Raw genomic sequence first — 17,764 nt, 5'->3', positions numbered from 1 at the left:
ATTAAAGGGAAGGCCACAAAGCTCTCAGCCACCCATCTGGTAAAAGAAATGAACTAAAAGAACCACAACAGGCAAGATCGTCATCATGTGCACAAACATTAACAAATGGCCGCCCTCAAGATTAAAAATTAAACAACAGCTGAAGCAGAAATCAAGGCTTTATGCTGGATTAGATAAAAGTTTAACGAGTCAAATCCACCTTAACTCCTTACAATATAATCAGTCTAGTCAAAAGACTAATCCATCAAACTCAAGTTTTAAACCAAGTTTTATAACTATACGGGTTACTAGTAAGGATATTTTCTTTAGCTGGATTGTTTGAGTGATAATTCAATGAATAAAAAAGTTTTTATTCTTAATTTTATATCTTTTTTATTTTTTTATTTTTTATTTAATTGCTATTTAGTTTGTCTATCACTTCTTAGGTTTTTTTTTTCTTTTAAATTTAATCTTTATTTTTTTTATTGCTATCTTTTTTTCTTTGACATGTTTTTTAAATTGATAGTTTTTTTTTTCACAATTTCATCATTGAAAATTAAATTGGTTTTGAATTAAGCTTCTTGATTGAACTCGATTCAAGAATTTTATGAGTTGTGATTTTTAAAAATTAGACCGGGTTGGTTTTTTTTCTTTTTAGAAGCTAATGTTTTTTTACTCTTTTTTTTAGAGTTTTGTTTTATTATTTTTTACAATTTTCCTTCTATAAGATTAGTTTCGGGATCATGACCAGAGTTGTAACATTTATGCAAACAACACATGTTTTCTTATGTTTATTACAATTATTAGGTGAATTATATATATATTCTAGACATGCTTTCTTGTTTATCATGTCGTCATGTAGGATATAATGTTTTTTTTTAATTGAGCAAATTAGAAAAATCAAACTAGTTACACAAGTATTATTCTTAAATAAATGTTTTAATATAACAAAAATAAATTATAATACAAATTGGTTAGTGATGATGTTCCAAAATTCATAATATTCAAAGAACATATTTTTTGGTTTTTGGATAATGATTAATCAAGATGTTCAAGTATACATTTTTCTTCTCCTTAGCTCAAGAAGTACCAAATTAATGGTAAAAGCCTTAGCACCTACAAAAACAGTCTTAATTGGTGGGACTTAATGACCCTCCGATGATGAAATCAGATGGGAAAGGCAATAAATGGAATAAAAAAATCTTAAATTCCAAGAACAAGAGTGTTTGTTCTTGTTTTTGGGGATGATTAATACTTTGAAATATATGTAAGCTTTTAGAATAGAAAAAGTTTTGAACCTCTCACCTAGGTGGTTAAAGGGGTGTTTATAACTCCTGAACTTTGTTGTCTTTAAGGAAATGAAGGACTAGAAAGTCATTTGCTCTTAATTGTATTAATGAAGGACAAATATCCCTTACACATCATTAATGAGATGTTAAGTGTGATAAACACCTTAAGAGACCTTTTGTACATCTATAGATGTAGAAAGATCATTACCTCTGACATAAATAATTCACATAACTAATTTAAAATTGGACCTGACATATGGCCAAACTCAAATAAAAAAGGCATGGCTATCCATCAAACTCATATTACCCTGAGTTTAGCTGATGGTTAAACCAAAAAATATTGGGCTTGACATATTGTCAAACCCACATTACATTGGATTTAGCTGATGGTTGAACCCAAGTGTAATGAGCCAAATAATTTGCCAGACCCATGTAACCTTGAGTTCAGCTTATGGTTGAACCCAGATGAATTGGGTATGACAACTTGCTAGACCCACGTTACCTTGGGTTTAGTTGATGGTTAACCCCAAGTGCATTAGATTTGGCAAATTTGTCAGACCCATATTACATTGGGTTCAGCTGATAGTTGAACCCAATCATATTCGGTCTTGTATATTTCCAAGCCCAAATTACCATTGGTTCACATGATAGCTAAACTTAAGTGTATTTGGTCTGACATATTTCCAGATCTATGTTACCTTGGGTGTAACAACCCGGCTTTTCAAGCTCAAAACAATGGTAATTGTTTTTTTGTACCTGACACATATCGTGTCGGTAATTGGCAAACCTGTTCCCTCACATCATCAAGATACAATCCATACATCAACAACAATCAACCTTTCATTTAAAAGTGAATCTTACTTAAACACATAATATTATGTTTGCATGATTAGAAGTTCACATTAAAAATATACATACATAGACATGAGTTTGCATTCCTATCCTACTAATAGTCATCACGAATTTAAACAAAAGGATCTAATAAAAGTTATACGTTCAGTACATTGATTCATACAAAATACATCGTGATTTAGAATGCAAACTACATGATTCCTTGCAAAAGTAGGTCCCCGTGTATCGGGTTTCCTAGGTACCTCGTTGGTGTGACGTCCCTACTGCAGTACAAAACATTTAAGAGAATGCAATTACTAATGTATGCAGTACAACGAAATGTGTCGCTGTCGATTCAGGAAATCAGCAGCTAAAACTGCGTTGCTGCTGACCGATTCAAAAATCGGCAGAGATGGTGGAGTCATCAATTGCATATATATATATATATATGGAATTGATGACTCCACCATTTTGGTGTTTACATTGGGTTTAGCTGACGGCTAAATCCAATTGTATTGGATCTGGCATATTACCAGACCTACATTGTCCTGGGCTCTTCTAAGCCACAAAAAAATTGAGTAAAAAATATTCACTCATCAGCTGCCCTTCAATTCTTTAATGCATATAACATGTAAAGGCTTACAAGATATCTTGGGAGACAACTGGTTAGGACACGTCTTGTTTTCCCTAAGGAAAAAACATCTGAACCTAGTGCTGATTTGAAAAGGTTTCTTAGGGAAGATGAAGCAAATATTTTGAGAAGACCATCAAAGGCGAGTAATTAATGTAGTAGGCGTTTAGCCTTACTAGGGTTATAATGGGATGCCATTCGTCCTTCATTCATTGATGGGAATTGAAAGTAATGGCTTGTTTATAAACCCTTTTTTTTTCAATTTTTTTTTTACTTTTTCAACTCTTGAGGGGAATTTTAGCTTTAGTCTTGAAACGGGTGACATTCGCCAGAGATCTACGACCATCAAGAGTAGCCCAAGATTTGAATTTAGCGTAACCCCACCTTCTTCTACTAGAATGAGGGAGGGTAGGAGTCCTCAAGAGGTTTCAGACCTTAAAGGTCAGGAAATGTTGCTAAAGGGGTCGGTGAAGAAGACTTTTAAAGGGAAGTCCTCTCTCTCAAAGAAATCAAGAAGACAATGGGTGTTAATGAGTTACTAGGGTGTAGCAAGGCCCTTCCTCAACACTAAGGTAGAGAGGGTATATGCTAGGCTAGACTTGTTTCACAACTAGTTTAAGATCAACCACATGACCTATGGATTATATTGCATAGCATATAATTCCTGTTTAGCATTTTATTTTGGTTTTATATGTGAATTCATGTTCTGAATTTTTCTTTGTGCATGGAATTTGCTAAGGTCGGCTAGATCTGAGGCCAGTGAATCCTCAACCTTTATACCTAACCATATCTTCACATCTCATCATAGTTGTGCCCCTTTCATCCATGCTCCATTATCTCCTGAACATAGTCCTTCAAAAGATAGCCAACCCCTAATTCATAGGTGAAGGATAAAAAAAACATCCTCAGTGAGCATTAAATAGACTTTTCTAGTTGTCTCTCCTGCTGAAGAGGTCCCTGAAGCTGTCTCTCCTGTTTAAAAGGTTCGCAAGGGCAACAAAGAGCACATATACCCCTATATTGGGGGGGGGGTGATAGGGAGCCAACCCCAAATTAAATGATCTCAGAAGCAGCCTTATAATGGAAAATGAGGAAAGTTTTCATGGCTTCATATTTTAATGTGGAAGCGATCCCTCATCCAATCCTTAGGCTCATTGGGTCTTTTAGTCAAGGGTCTCACCTTGCGGGGATAGGAGACTTCTTTTCTAGGTTGAACCTGGACTGCGCTCCTCCTTGCTTTCCTAACTTGAGCAAGGAGGAAAAGATCATGATGAGGTCTATTCTCCAGGGAAGGTCAATAATTAGGGTTAGAGGAGTGGAGGTGATGGATGCCCTGGACAGGCTGCTCACACTCCTCTTTGATGTTGGCACGTTACCTAACCCTAGCTACCAATGTCATATGGCCATCATTAGGGAAATGGCCTTCCAAGTATGAACAAGTATTTAATTCACTTTCCTTTTCTAATGCATTGATTAGTATTAATAATTTGGATCGTTACTTTTTTTTCATCTATGTTATTGTTTTATCTTATTTAGACCTTAATGATGTGTGCCCATTCAAAAAGTCAGCGGGTTGATGAGAGAAGGGCCACAGAGTAGGCCATTGAGCAGTATCGTGCTGACAGGTTACAAGTGCGCAGGCTCAAGGAAAAAGCTACTCAAGATGCTGAGATAACCACTCTCAGAATTGCCTACACCTGGATGCAAGGGGAGTTGGGAGCATAGACATATATCTTATCTCACCCATGAGCCTGACATAGAGATGTAGTTGCCTCTATTATTTTATTTTACTTGTTTTAATGTTATTGAATATTTAGGTTTTTAGAGCCTTGAATTTGGCCATAAGGCTCGTGTTTCTTAATTTAAGTTTGGATTTGGTTTTGTTCTATGTTTTAAGTCTTTTGAACATCATTGTTCCTAAGTATTTTGATAGGTTTTCTTAAGTAACCAATATAGGTCCAACACCTATGTTTGGTTAAGTAGCCAACATGGGTCCAACACCCATGTTTGGTAGCATAAACCTTTGTTGTGTGGTATTGTTCATGTGGTTGTTGCCCCCTTGCCTGGGGTGGAGAACTGGCTCTCGGTTACAAGTATACCGGTAGGTTTTAAGGGCTAACTAATATAGAATGGAACCCAAGACGTTGGACATCATTGGAGGTTGTGTTGGGCAAATGTAGCGTTGGAGGTAGTGGGGACTATTGCCCCTAGAGAGATCTCATACCTATCTCTTAGAGAGTTGAGGGACTATTGCCTTTAAGGAGACCACATACCAATCCTTTGAAGAGTTGTGCAATAGCACTAGGGACACCATATACCAATACCTTGGAGAGTTATGCGAATAACATTAAAAAGATAATATACCAATTCCTTAGGGATTACTTCCCATAGGGAGACCACGTATCAATACTCTAGAGAGTTGTGCAAATAGCACTAAAGAGACCACATAACAATCCCTTAGAGAGTTGATTAGAAATATACAAAAAAAATGACTAATACATTCATATATAAACATTCATAAATTAAATATACATTCATCTTTTTACTCATTATAATATAGTTTTAAGTTATCTAAAGGTCAGGCGTGAGGAATACTCTTCCCTTCCATATCTTGTAAATGATAAGTATTCACCTTGATTATTCTAACAACTCTGAAAGGACCATTCCATTATGGGGTCAGTTTACCATTACTTTCTTTATTGCTTGTATCTTCCAGCTTTCTTAGGACCAAATCCTTATGAATCCTCAATACTTTCTATATTGCTTGTATCTTACATTGCAGCAACCTTTTAAAATTTCATGGTGAAAGAACAAATATCTAGTATCTTGTTCTTAGAGGGAAAAAAGGTCTAGTTTAATGATTCGCCACCTAGTATTACAATCACTAGGAACCCTTACTGGTCAATAAAAATTCTATGGTATAAGACTAGTTACACAAAAGAAAAGATATTATCACCCCTTAAGCGTCCTACCTAAGGTAGGTTGCATTGTTGGTTTTGTTTTAAATTACTAAGGGTTTGTTTTATTTTGTTTTTGATGGTTTACTTATAATATTCATGACTCTGGTCCTAGTTAATATTCGACTATGAATACTTCCAACTCTGGCATTGATAAATATTACATAACCAGAAAAATATGGAATTCATGACTCTGACGCTAGTGAATAAATCAAAAAAATTTGGATTGAGAACAAAACATATCTAATTATTATTTTTTTTAGAGAAAAAGAAAAGGAATAATATATATCTCATACGAGATTCATATTTCATAGTAAAAGTTTACAATCCAAATACTCAATGAAGTCATAAAAAAAAATGTGAGCGACCCACAAATAAATCTAAAAAGGTCCTCAAATTTGTTTAGAATTTTCTGATATCCTAAAAGGTCTATTTGACTAGATATCAAAATAATTAAGAGTGAAATTAAAAGAAAAGGGGCATTAGGATATGTTTTGTCAAACACAACCTCAGCCCAAAGAAATTTGGGTCGGCTGGGCCTCCGGTCTCGATAGTTTTTGTCTTTTTTGAGGGGGGCTGGATCTAGCCCAGTTGCACGAGTTGGGCTTGATCTAGCCGGCCTAGCTTGGTCAGTGGCCCAAGCCAGTGACCCACAACTGCGAGCATACGTGCATCAAATCATGCACGCTTTGCATAATAAAGTGGTAATTAAAATTGTAGAACGAGGGAAGAGAAGAACTTACCTGGTTCGCTGGAGACGAAGCTGATGATGATGCATTTCGCCCCCTCTGTTTTTGTTTTTCATTTGTTTCTTCTTTATTCTTCCTTCTCTTTGCCTTTGTTTTTTTTTTGTTTTGCTTTTTGGGTTTCTTCCTTTTCTACCTTGGCAATTTGTCTAATCTATCCTAGGATAATGATCCTAGGGATGAGGGTGAGCATGGCTCATTCCTCTGTTTTTGAGGAAAATAGAGCACCAACAATCATGCCATTACATGACTGTCGGAGACGAATAATCCTTACATCGGAGGAGTAACATGTGGGTGAAAGAAACTGAGGCCACTAGAAGGTTAGAAGATAAATCTGATCCTCCATTTGGATTAGATTTGGTGCAGTTTTGGTTGAGTCAGTTTCTCTTGGGATGAGGATGAACAATTGGTTTAGAAACAACGACATTTTTTTTTTACTGAAATGATCTTTAATTTGCCCCCTGAAGTTCTGCCATTTAGCAATCATGCCCTTATTCATGGAAATTTTCCTTTTTTTTATTTCACCCCTGGATTAATTACAATTGGACCCCTGAATTTCAACATTATTTACAAAATAGTCCTTGGTTTCAAGTTTAATCAATTCAATCCTTAATTAACTCCTCAACTTTTAATTCTTTTAAAATTACCTTTGGAAAAATCAATTAATTCCCATGTAGTATCAACGCCTATTCATTTCGGTCCCTCAAATTTAATTTCTTGCAATTTTGACCCAAATTAACCCGAATTTTGATATTTCTTCAATTAAGCCCCTGATTGCATTAATTAATTAAATCAAAGTTTAATTAAGTCTCCAAATTTATCAATTCTTCTGATTTTTGGCCAAACTGTCTTCCAAATTTATAATTTCCTCCATATTAGTCCCTGAACCTTCAATTTGTGTGGTCTTGACCCAATTTTCAAATTATTATATGTTATTATTATTATTTGAAAATTCAAAAATTAGGTTGTGACTATAGGCTTCATTTCTAATTTCAGCAGTCGGTCGTGATTGTTTTATGAAGTCAAGGTTGGTTCTGAGACCATGCTTATTGCCTTCTAAGGTATAGTAGATCACCCGATGACTAGGACATCCAATCTTAGTTGGTATCATGGCTTCCGTTATGTATGCGAGGAGAAAATGGGTTTCACCCGTAAACATCTTCTAAATGGTTTTATAAGCCCATAGGATTTCATTTAGCATCTTTACCCATTCTGACTTGGCTTCTTTTATCCTTTTTCAGTCCTTTAAGAAGAATTCTATTAGTTAATTTAGCTTGATCATTAGCTTGAGGATGTGATATTGAGGAGAAACAATGATCAATATGAAGCCTTTGATAATACTCTCTTATCTTATAGTTGTTAAACTGCGTCCTATTATATATAATCAAGAATTTAGAATTTCCAAAACGACATATGATATTTTTCTAGAAAAATTAAAATACTTTATTGGTGGTTATCTCTGCTAGGGTACTTCAACCTACTTGGTAAAGTAATCAACAGCTACTAGGACAAACTGTCTTTTGCTCATGGTCTTAAGGAATTGACTTATAATGTCTATCCCCATTGTGAAAAGGCCAAAGGAAGGTTTTGGTTATCACTTTTGCAAATGGTTGTCGGGGGACTGAGGCAAACCTTTGACACTGATCATATTTCTTCACTAATTATGTGGCGTTATGGAGTACAGTTGGCCAATAAAAACCTAATCGTGTGGCCTAAGCAACAAACGCTCTAGATCTTGTATATAAGCCACATATGCCTTCATGTATTTCTTTCAAGACATAAGTGCTTTCTTCTAAGGATAAACATTTCAATAGTAAAGTTGAAGCTAATCTTTTATACAAGATGTTGTCAATTATACAATACCCTGATGCTTACCTAGTTAGATGGATGGCTTCATTTTTGTTTGAAGGTAGCTCTAATGTTAGCATATAGTTTTTAATTAGGGTTCTCTAATAGTTTTCAATATTGATGGGAATGACCACTAGCTTTTTTTTACTGACACTTGGTTTCTCCAGAACTTCTACCCAGACATTGACAGGGAACTTAGCAGGATTTGAACTTGTTAACTTAGACAAGAGATTGGGCCAATAGTTGTTTCCCCTTGGAACATGGGTGATTGAAATGCTTTCAAATAGAACAAAACCTCATAAAGATAAAGCTGCATGATCGGTTCTCTTGTTTCACTTGTTCCCTAGCATTGACTAACTAACTACCAATTAGGAATCACTATGAGCTTTAAGTGGGTACGCATTCAAGGCTTGTACAAGGCGTAGTCTAGCTAAAAGAGCTTCATGTTCTACTACATTGTTTGTGCTAGGGAATTAAAATGGGCTCCATATTCCAATATTTTTTTTCTTTAGGCTTGACAAGCATTATCCCAACTCCACTTCCATTGATGTTGGAAGAACAATCTACATATAATTTTCAAGTGGGAAACATCATGGATGGTTATACTAGAGCCTCTAATCTAGCTGAAAATTCTATCGTTGAAAATCAAGAATTAGGTGTATTTATGTGTCCTTTAAAACAACATTCAATAATGAAATCTATCAAAGCCTGACCTTTTATAGTTGGATGAGGTTTGTATTGAAGCCTAAATTCTCTCAATTCTATAGCCCATTTCACTAAGCATCTAAACAACTTTGGCTTGTGAAGGATCTGTCTTAGTGGTTGATCAGTCAATACTATAACTTGATGAGCTTGAAAATATGATTTCAACTTTCTAGAGCTAGAGCCATTTTTTTCACTTTTAGGTATCTTGTTTTAGCATTATAAAGCGTTTAACTGGAGTAATACACTGGGAACTGTATGCCTTCATCTTCCCTTACCAGAACAGAACTTACTGTTGAGTCTGCCACCCCTAGATAGAGGAATATGTCTTTATTTTCCCTTGGTTGAGACAGAATCTTAGGGGATGACAAATGAATCTTGAGCTCTTCAATAACCTTCTAACAATCTACAGTCCACTTAAAGTTAGCTATGTTTCGTTGATATGTTTGCCTTTCATTCTTCAATCCGAGTGGCATTGCTTTGTAACAATAAGTCCCTGCTTCTATTATAAGAAGAAAGTTACTGCAAAATAGGGACACAAAATCATAACTCATTACTAAAAGCAAGGAGTTGGTATTCCACATCGCTAAAAAAAGAAGCAAAAGAAATTGTCTTCATTATAAATAATATAGCATCCTTCATTTATTTTGTGTTAAGCAAAGTCTAGGCTAAACAAATAGCCCAATTATAAGGTGCATTAACCTACAAGGTATGATATGTGCAATATTTGAATCATGGTATAGTTTATCCCACAACCCTTTGCTTATAATTTCTTACAATTAACCATAGATGAAGTGGTTGGTGGTTTAACTATATGGTTCATCCAATTTTGACCTGTTATGGGTTTCTAGTATAATTAAATGGTGATTGGGTTTACAGGTGTCTTGGCTGCTCAGATCACAAGGGTAGGCTTTTATTGGCCTTCCATACTCCAAGATTCCAAAGACCTAGTAAAGAAGTGTGATGAGTGTCAAATATTTGCCCTAGTGTCAAGGCAGCCCTCAGCTGAGATGACAATAATCACTCCTTCGTGGCCCTTATATCAATGGAGAACAGATATTTCGGGACCCTTCCCCAAAGCAAAAGGAAAAAGACAGCTCGTTCTAGTGGCCGTGGACTATTTCACTAAGTGGGTGGAAGCTGAAGCATTGGCAGACATCACGGCTAACAAAGTGATCTCTTTTTTATGGAAGAATGTGATCTGCCGATTTGGAGTACCGAGGATATTGATCACTGATAATGGAACGCAGTAGTAGAGGATACATAAATAAAGATCTACAAGGCTCTGACCTTCCTCATGCGTAGCATTCAGACAACCTTAAGTTGTATCATTATTGAATACATAAATAAAGAATGCATATTTTTATCACTTGTGTTCTTATTTGATTTACATTCTTTTCTCAGGAATACTTCCTACCGATCCAAACGGGGTTACACCCCCCTATGGCATCCGGAGACCACTTCTCCAAGACAGTAGCGAAATCCAAAGTGAGCTTCAACCTCTACTGTCATCAATCGGGGTTGCACACCCCTGTGGCGTCTGAGACCCACCTCTCTAGGCAGTAGTAGAGGATTAATACTTCACTTTTCATGGCGGCTTTCAACGCCCCTTTCTTTAATTTTGTCTAGCCTTTTCAGTTGGAAGTAAGAGCACTGGAATGACCTTATCAGGTCCATCTTGTTTGTCCAAACAGGCTACATACCCATGTGTGCGGTCTGGGACCCACATCTCTCCTGGACAGCATAGGACCAGTCTCTATGGCATTCAAAAGTGTTGGGGCGGCCTTATCAAGCTCACCCCGTCTATCCAACCTGGGTTACACACCCTGTGTATGGTTTGAGACCCATATCTCTCCTGGATAGCACAGGTACCAACCTTTACAACATCAAGAAGTGTTGAAACCAGCCCTCCTACAAGAGCACCTCCTATTGGTCCAACGGGGTTACACACCCCTGTGACATCTAAGACCCACTTTTTCAAGACAGTAGTGATTATCCAATGCTTTCCAGAAAAAGGATTGGGAATACATCTTGAAGATTCAAACAGCGAACTCTCTGAAAACATCATCCCTGCCAGTAAGGCCGTGAAAGGGGAGAGTATAAAGGACATCTTGATCAGTATTACGACTCAACTAAGGTTAGTAAAAAATCTCTTTAGCCTTAAGTCTCCCCATTTCCCTAAAAATGAACAGACATGGAGGCCTACTGATGGGTCGTGATTTTTATAAGCTAACTCCATTTAAAAGCCAACACACGAAAGTCACACCTAGAATGAGATTATGTCTTTCTCGGCGCCCAACTCTAAGTTGGGCAGGGGCATGACTATGCCCAACTCCCTGTTGGGCACAGGCACGTCTGCGCTCAACTTCATGTTGTCCACGCCCAACCCCACGTTAGTCAAAGGCGCACTCGCACCCGACCCCACATTGGGTCAGGGACGCACCCGCGCCCGACCCCATGTTGGGCCTAGACGCGTCCGCACCCAACCCCATGTTATGCAAAGGCTTGCCTGTGCCTAACCCCATATTCGGCTCAAGGTGTGAGTTGAATTCAATATCCTTTAGGTTGAGTACGCAATTGAAAGGTCACTCCACGCTGAGCCTCCCATACCTTGAGTCTGGTTTAGTAATTATGATACTCATCATAATCTTGTTAAATACGAACAAGTAGTCCATGCTTACATTAATTAGATATGATGGTACGAGCAACAAGATAATATTATCTTACTCATACGAGATTACATTTCTACCATTTCTACGTTGCATGAAACATGTCAAGTCAGGTAATATACAGAAGGGTGGTTGGAAAAAAACCTTACACACAAAAGGACGTAAACACATTCTCTGCTTCTTTCCCCTTACATCTACATCTTCTTCCCCTATCTTCTTCCTATCTTCATAAAAGCTCATTAACATCTTTATTAATGTCGTTTTTGGTGCAAAAAGCCACCTGGTTCAACCTCTCGTTGAACTTAGCAGGAAATAATTAACAGTACAGAATCTCTCTGTAAAAGGAATCGCTCCGAGTTCTATTATATAGAATGAATGGTTTCAAAAGAAAACAATGATGTCCCCTTTGTTTTGTTCTTCCCTTTTTAAATACTCTTTAAGAATTATAATTCAATACGTAAACTTAATCTAATCCTAATTTGTCTAGGAACTAACATTACAGCTAACTAGGATAAACTCTACAGCTAATAAGTTTATAACATAATCAGGTTTTCCTTATTCCGCAAGACTTCTATGTCTGGTAGACTTGCGATTTAAGCTTCCTCTTCCTCTGCTTCCTGAATTGCATCATTTGCTGGCTCTCTTGAAGAACTTGACTCTGGCAAGTTATGATTAATATATGCGATAAATAATTCAGGATGTAGTTGCTGGAGTGCAGTGCCTTTGATCCAAGTTGAATCAGAGATGGATCTGTGCTTCCAGTGGACTAGGAATTTGTAGTATCCCCCACGACGTGTGGAGACGAATTGGTGATCAATGATGGCGGCAATCTCATCTTTAGGGGCGGTGGCTGTTGGAATTTTTGGAATGGTCGTCTCAAAGTCTGAAATTGGTAGTGGTAACAACACCAACTTCTTGCCATTATATTGAAAAGAGTAGGTATTGGTGTAACCGTTATAGGAGACCTTCCGGTCATAAAGTCATGGTCGTCCCAATAACATATGGCAAACAGTCATAGGGATGATGTCGCACCATGCTTCATCCACATACTCCTGTCCCAACGAGAATTGTACTAGACATCGATGCTTTACTGAAACTAAGTTTTTTTCATTGACCCAACTTATTCGATAAGGAGATGGGTGTTTTTCACTCTTCAGTTTCAGCCGTTCCACCGCTATTTCAAAGATGACATTCATGCCGCTACCATTATCAATGATTACGTTCAGTGCCCTGTCCCCATGTTCTAACCGGGTGTGGAATATATTGGTTCGCAGCCACTTCTGATTTGTATGGGGTTCTTTTTTTATTTCCGGTTAATACTCGACGAATAACACAGCTTGGCAGCTCCGAGGCACCCAATTGTTCCTCATCTTCCTCCTGTGTAAACTCTGTTGTTTCTTCCTCCTCTGCTTCATCCATTATTGTTAATTCTCTTTCGCATATAAAAGCCAGTTTCTTATCTCTTGTGGGACACACCACAGCATAGTGTCCAAACCCCTTGCATTTATAACATTGTGGGCTGTCAGTTGTAGCTTTTATAACACTGTGGCTGTTTGCTCTTCCTGTTTGTTCTCCTAACCATGAGCTTCTTGGTTTATCTACTGGTGTTTGTGGTTTCGGTATGGAAACGTTTGGTGTGCGCCCTGTTTTTAAGTCCATTGGCATAGATTTCTTCCCACTCATGTTCTGCAGCTGCCTCTCCATACGTAATGCCAGCTGGTATGCCTCATTCACATTGATTAGTCTTGCGACCAACATCTCCTTGTATAGTTCACCACGTAATCCATTGCGATATCGCGCTAGTGTTTGTTGGTCCGTCTCCACAATTCGACTGCGGATAGTTAATTCATGGAAACGGTCTGTGTATTGGTCCACTGTTAAGGAGCCTTGCCTCAGTTGCAACATTTCTTCAAACATCATCTATTCATAATCAATGGGCAAGTATTTTTCTTTTAGTCCTTCTTTCATCTCTTCCCAGTCTGAAACTGCAGGGCGCTGGGTACGCCTTAGTTGCTCTTCCACGTTTCCCCACCAGGCTCGTGCATGCCCCTTCAGCTTCAGCCTGACACATCGGGTTTTGCGGTTTTCAGAGACGGCAAACCAGTCGAAATAATCCTCAATGGCTGTCAACCAATCTTCAAAAGCATGCGGGTTTAATTTGCCATGGAAGTCAGGTACATCTATTTTCATTCTCTTGGTGAGTTCGTCAATGGGTTGATTGTCCATTATCTGCCTGTCACGGATACGTGGGAATTCCTCCCTGTGTTGTTGAACACGAAGGTGACGGGGTTCAAGATCCCTGAAAATTTCAGCTTCCAAGTTCTCCCTTTCAATCCTCTGATCACCTTCCAGTGAGTCTTCACGGGGCTGGCCACGTCCCCTCCTATTGGGAGATCTTACTCCTTCTCGTGCCCGTCGTTCATCCATGACATCCATGCGATTAGAAAGTTGTTCTAGCATATGGGTGATTTGGGTGAGTTGCTGCTGATAGTTTTGTTGCTGAAATTCTGCATGCTCACGTGGGGGGTTGCTGATAGCATGGTTGTCCGACATGGTATATGACTTACCACTTCGGGTTAGGGTCATGAACAGCTCTGATACCAAATTGGTGCAAAAAGCCACCTGGTTCAACCTCTCGTTGAACTTAGCAGGAAATAATTAACAGTACAGAATCTCTCTGTAAAAGGAATCGCTCCGAGTTCTATTATATAGAATGAATGGTTTCAAAAGAAAACAATGATGTCCCCTTTGTTCTGTTCTCCCCTTTTCAAATACTCTCTAAGAATTATAATTCAATACATAAACTTAATCTAATCCTAATTTGTCTAGGAACTAACATTACAGCTAACTAGGATAAACTCTACAGCTAATAAGTTTATAACATAATCAGGTTTTCCTTATTCTGCAAGTCTTCTATGTCTGGTAGACTTGCGGTTTAAGCTTCCTCTTCCTCTGCTTCCTGAATTGCATCAGTTTTTTACACAAATATTCCTAGTACTGACTTAATCTTCGGAGGGTCCCCCACTAACACCCCAGGGAACTTTATGCAGGCATTTATTCCAGAAGGGTTTCATACCCCAGAGAAGATTGGTCAAAGGAGAAGCCAGCGTGGTCTTGAAATAGAAGTCATAGAATTCACTCTAAATGATGTATAAAAATTTCTAAAAATAATTCATCTCAAAATATTCATTATGATTTTTGTAACTTCATCAACCTCAAACCGAGTTAAGCCTTATGTAATTCAAAATATTATCCTAATTCGGGTGTGCTGGTGTATTCGCTATTTGTAAATAGTAGTAACATATAATAGTTAATTGCATCTTTAATTTCGTATCTATCTTTAATTAATTAAAAGATAGGCTAGCCTGAGGAGGCAATGACTCATAATCAGTGTTAATCCCTAAGTTGTATGAATTTATTAAACTGGTCTTTAAAGAGTAAAAACAGACCCATAACATTTGTAAGATGACTTTTATTTATTTTTTTCACAATAAATTAAATTGTGAATATAGCATAACCTATTAATTTCTATGGGGGGGAAAAGTTATTTTTCATTTAAACGATGGTATTATTTAAAGTGAGAATTGTAATTTGCTAGTAAAAATTGAAGGAAAAAAAAAAGGCTTCGCTTGCATTTCTCGATTTAATAGAACCACTAGTAGCAAAAAGGAAAATCAGTTTTATTTAATAATAAAAATAATTAATACATTAACTTTTTACATATTTTTTCACTTAAATTTCGTTAAAGAAAATCTCCTGAATTATAATATTCATTGCATCAAAAGTTTCATTTATCCAAGTGTATTATTAACAACTCAATAAATAATATATATACATATAAACAAAATTATTTCGTGATCAAATTAGAAATTAAAAATCTATAATTGTATCACTAGAAATTAGTACGCTTTAATCATAATTATTAAATCAGATTCAGGGATTGACTAAGTCCAAGGCTCAGATCATAGATTGAACGGGTTCTTCCGAGTTAACTCAGATTAATATTTTTTTTTAAGAATAATCAAAATGATGTTATTTTGAGACAAAAAAATTCAAATCAAGTTTTGATTGGGTTAAATCAAATCAACTCCAGGCTGGATTTTACACTTAGCTCGTGTTAAGCGATGAGTTAACTAGATATCTGATGAAGTCCGAGTTTATCCCATGTGCTTGTGGGCCAAGATGATACTTGCGATAATTGGTTAATCTTCTGATTACAACAATCTGATTCATCAATTCTTGACGAGGTGGCTAGTGGATCATGCTTAATATTTGCAAAAGGTCTTTTCTTATGTATTTCGAGACTCTCCAACGATTAAATGAGTATCGTTTAAGAAAAAAAACAGTAATAATTTAAAAAAATACCTTAAAATAGATACATCTTTTTTTTGTGGAGAAAAATTTAACCTCCTTTTAAAGGATATTCTCAGTCTTTTATAGCCCTCACGTTTTTTATTGATGAGAAAAAGTTAAAATATTAATAAAATATGTCTAACTTTACAGGATAAAATATATCTAACCCGTGAAGATAAAATATCCCTAACATGAAAAGAGCATGCTATGGATTCAATGTACTTGTAATTGTGATCCGTTTTGCGAACCCAAAAGGTTTTGATTTTGATACATTGTATCTGTAAAGGTAGACTTCGAGGACTGATTTCACTCTGAAATAGATTTATGGAGACTGATCCCCGGTATATATTGACGCCTAACCTGACAACCTTCTGTATACGTGTCCTTTGGCCCATAAAATCCGGCAACGTTATCATCTCAGTTTTTGTCGGGACGGGGACCATTTACGCGCACGATACTACGTGTCACGACTCGGGAAGCTCTTTTTCTAATTAAATTATAAAGATATTCTCGGATGCATGTCAATTAAAACCACTTTTCTCAAATGATTTGAGGGTATATTATATCTTCATGGTGATTAGAGAATAATTAATATTTTTTTATTAATTATTTTTTGGATCTACGTACTAGCTGGATTTTCATTATATTTATTAAATAATAAAGGACAAATCTTAAATTTATTACCCAATTATTATGATAGTCTCGATTATACATCTAAAATATCAATTGTATCATTACAGAAAATTCTCAATTAAATCATTCTATGTTCGTCACATTATCTCCAAAAAAAAAAAATAGAAGGGAATTTGAGGTTGAAGTGTTTTTATAAACTAAATATTTTTCATTTTTTTTTCTATTTTCTATTATTAACATTTTATTTCTAACCTATTACTATTCAGTATTAATATGATTTTTTTTATTTTTTATATAAAATATTGTGATGACCTTTTGACAAATGAGTAAGGATGAATGAAATTAAATGTTTTATGTGTTTCATATAGTTATGGTAGTTTTAGTCTTTGAATATTTTGACTAGTAATAAATTTTGTTATCCTTTTGACCCTGTTATACGAGTTGGTATCGAAACTCAATAATTCATGCTGGCTAGTTGTCGTGTGTTATTGGAATCTTGATGCTAAAACTTGCGATGGAGTGACCCATTTATAAAAGAATTATTGGTTTTTCAACTTAGAGAGTCATGCTTGAAGAATATTATAAATGATTAATGTTTTTATAGTGGAAAATGGTTTTTTACCGAGGAGATCCTATCCTATAGATAATTTAAACTCAAGAATGAGTTCTTTTTAATTCGTAAAAATTGATGCAAGAGATTTTTTAAAAAATAAATATTTTCTTCAATTATTCTTTTTTTTTTTCAAACTAGATTTTTTATATATTTTTTTGTTTTTCTATTTAATATTATTAGGTTTTTCTATTTGAAAGGAATAGTTTTTCAATTTTTATTTTTCTATTTAGTATTAACAAGGTTTTGTAGTTTTTTTTAGATAAAAGAGTTGTTAACAATCTCAATAACTATATTTGATGAATTATCCTATTAAGAAATAAAAATTATTTAATGGTATAATTAATCGATACGGAAAATAATTTGAATGTATAATTGAAATTATCTCAATGGTTGGGTGGTCAAGTTTGCATAATAATAACAAAAGAATTTCCTAACACCAAAAAGTTATTATTTAATAAGAAAAAAAAAAAACATTCTTAAATTCCAAGAAACCCCTCAGAAACTCCCTTCAGC

Source organism: Populus trichocarpa, chromosome 10, assembly GCF_000002775.5.
Source record: "Populus trichocarpa isolate Nisqually-1 chromosome 10, P.trichocarpa_v4.1, whole genome shotgun sequence".
NCBI lineage: Eukaryota > Viridiplantae > Streptophyta > Magnoliopsida > Malpighiales > Salicaceae > Populus > Populus trichocarpa.
Note: the sequence above shows the minus strand (reverse complement) of the source record.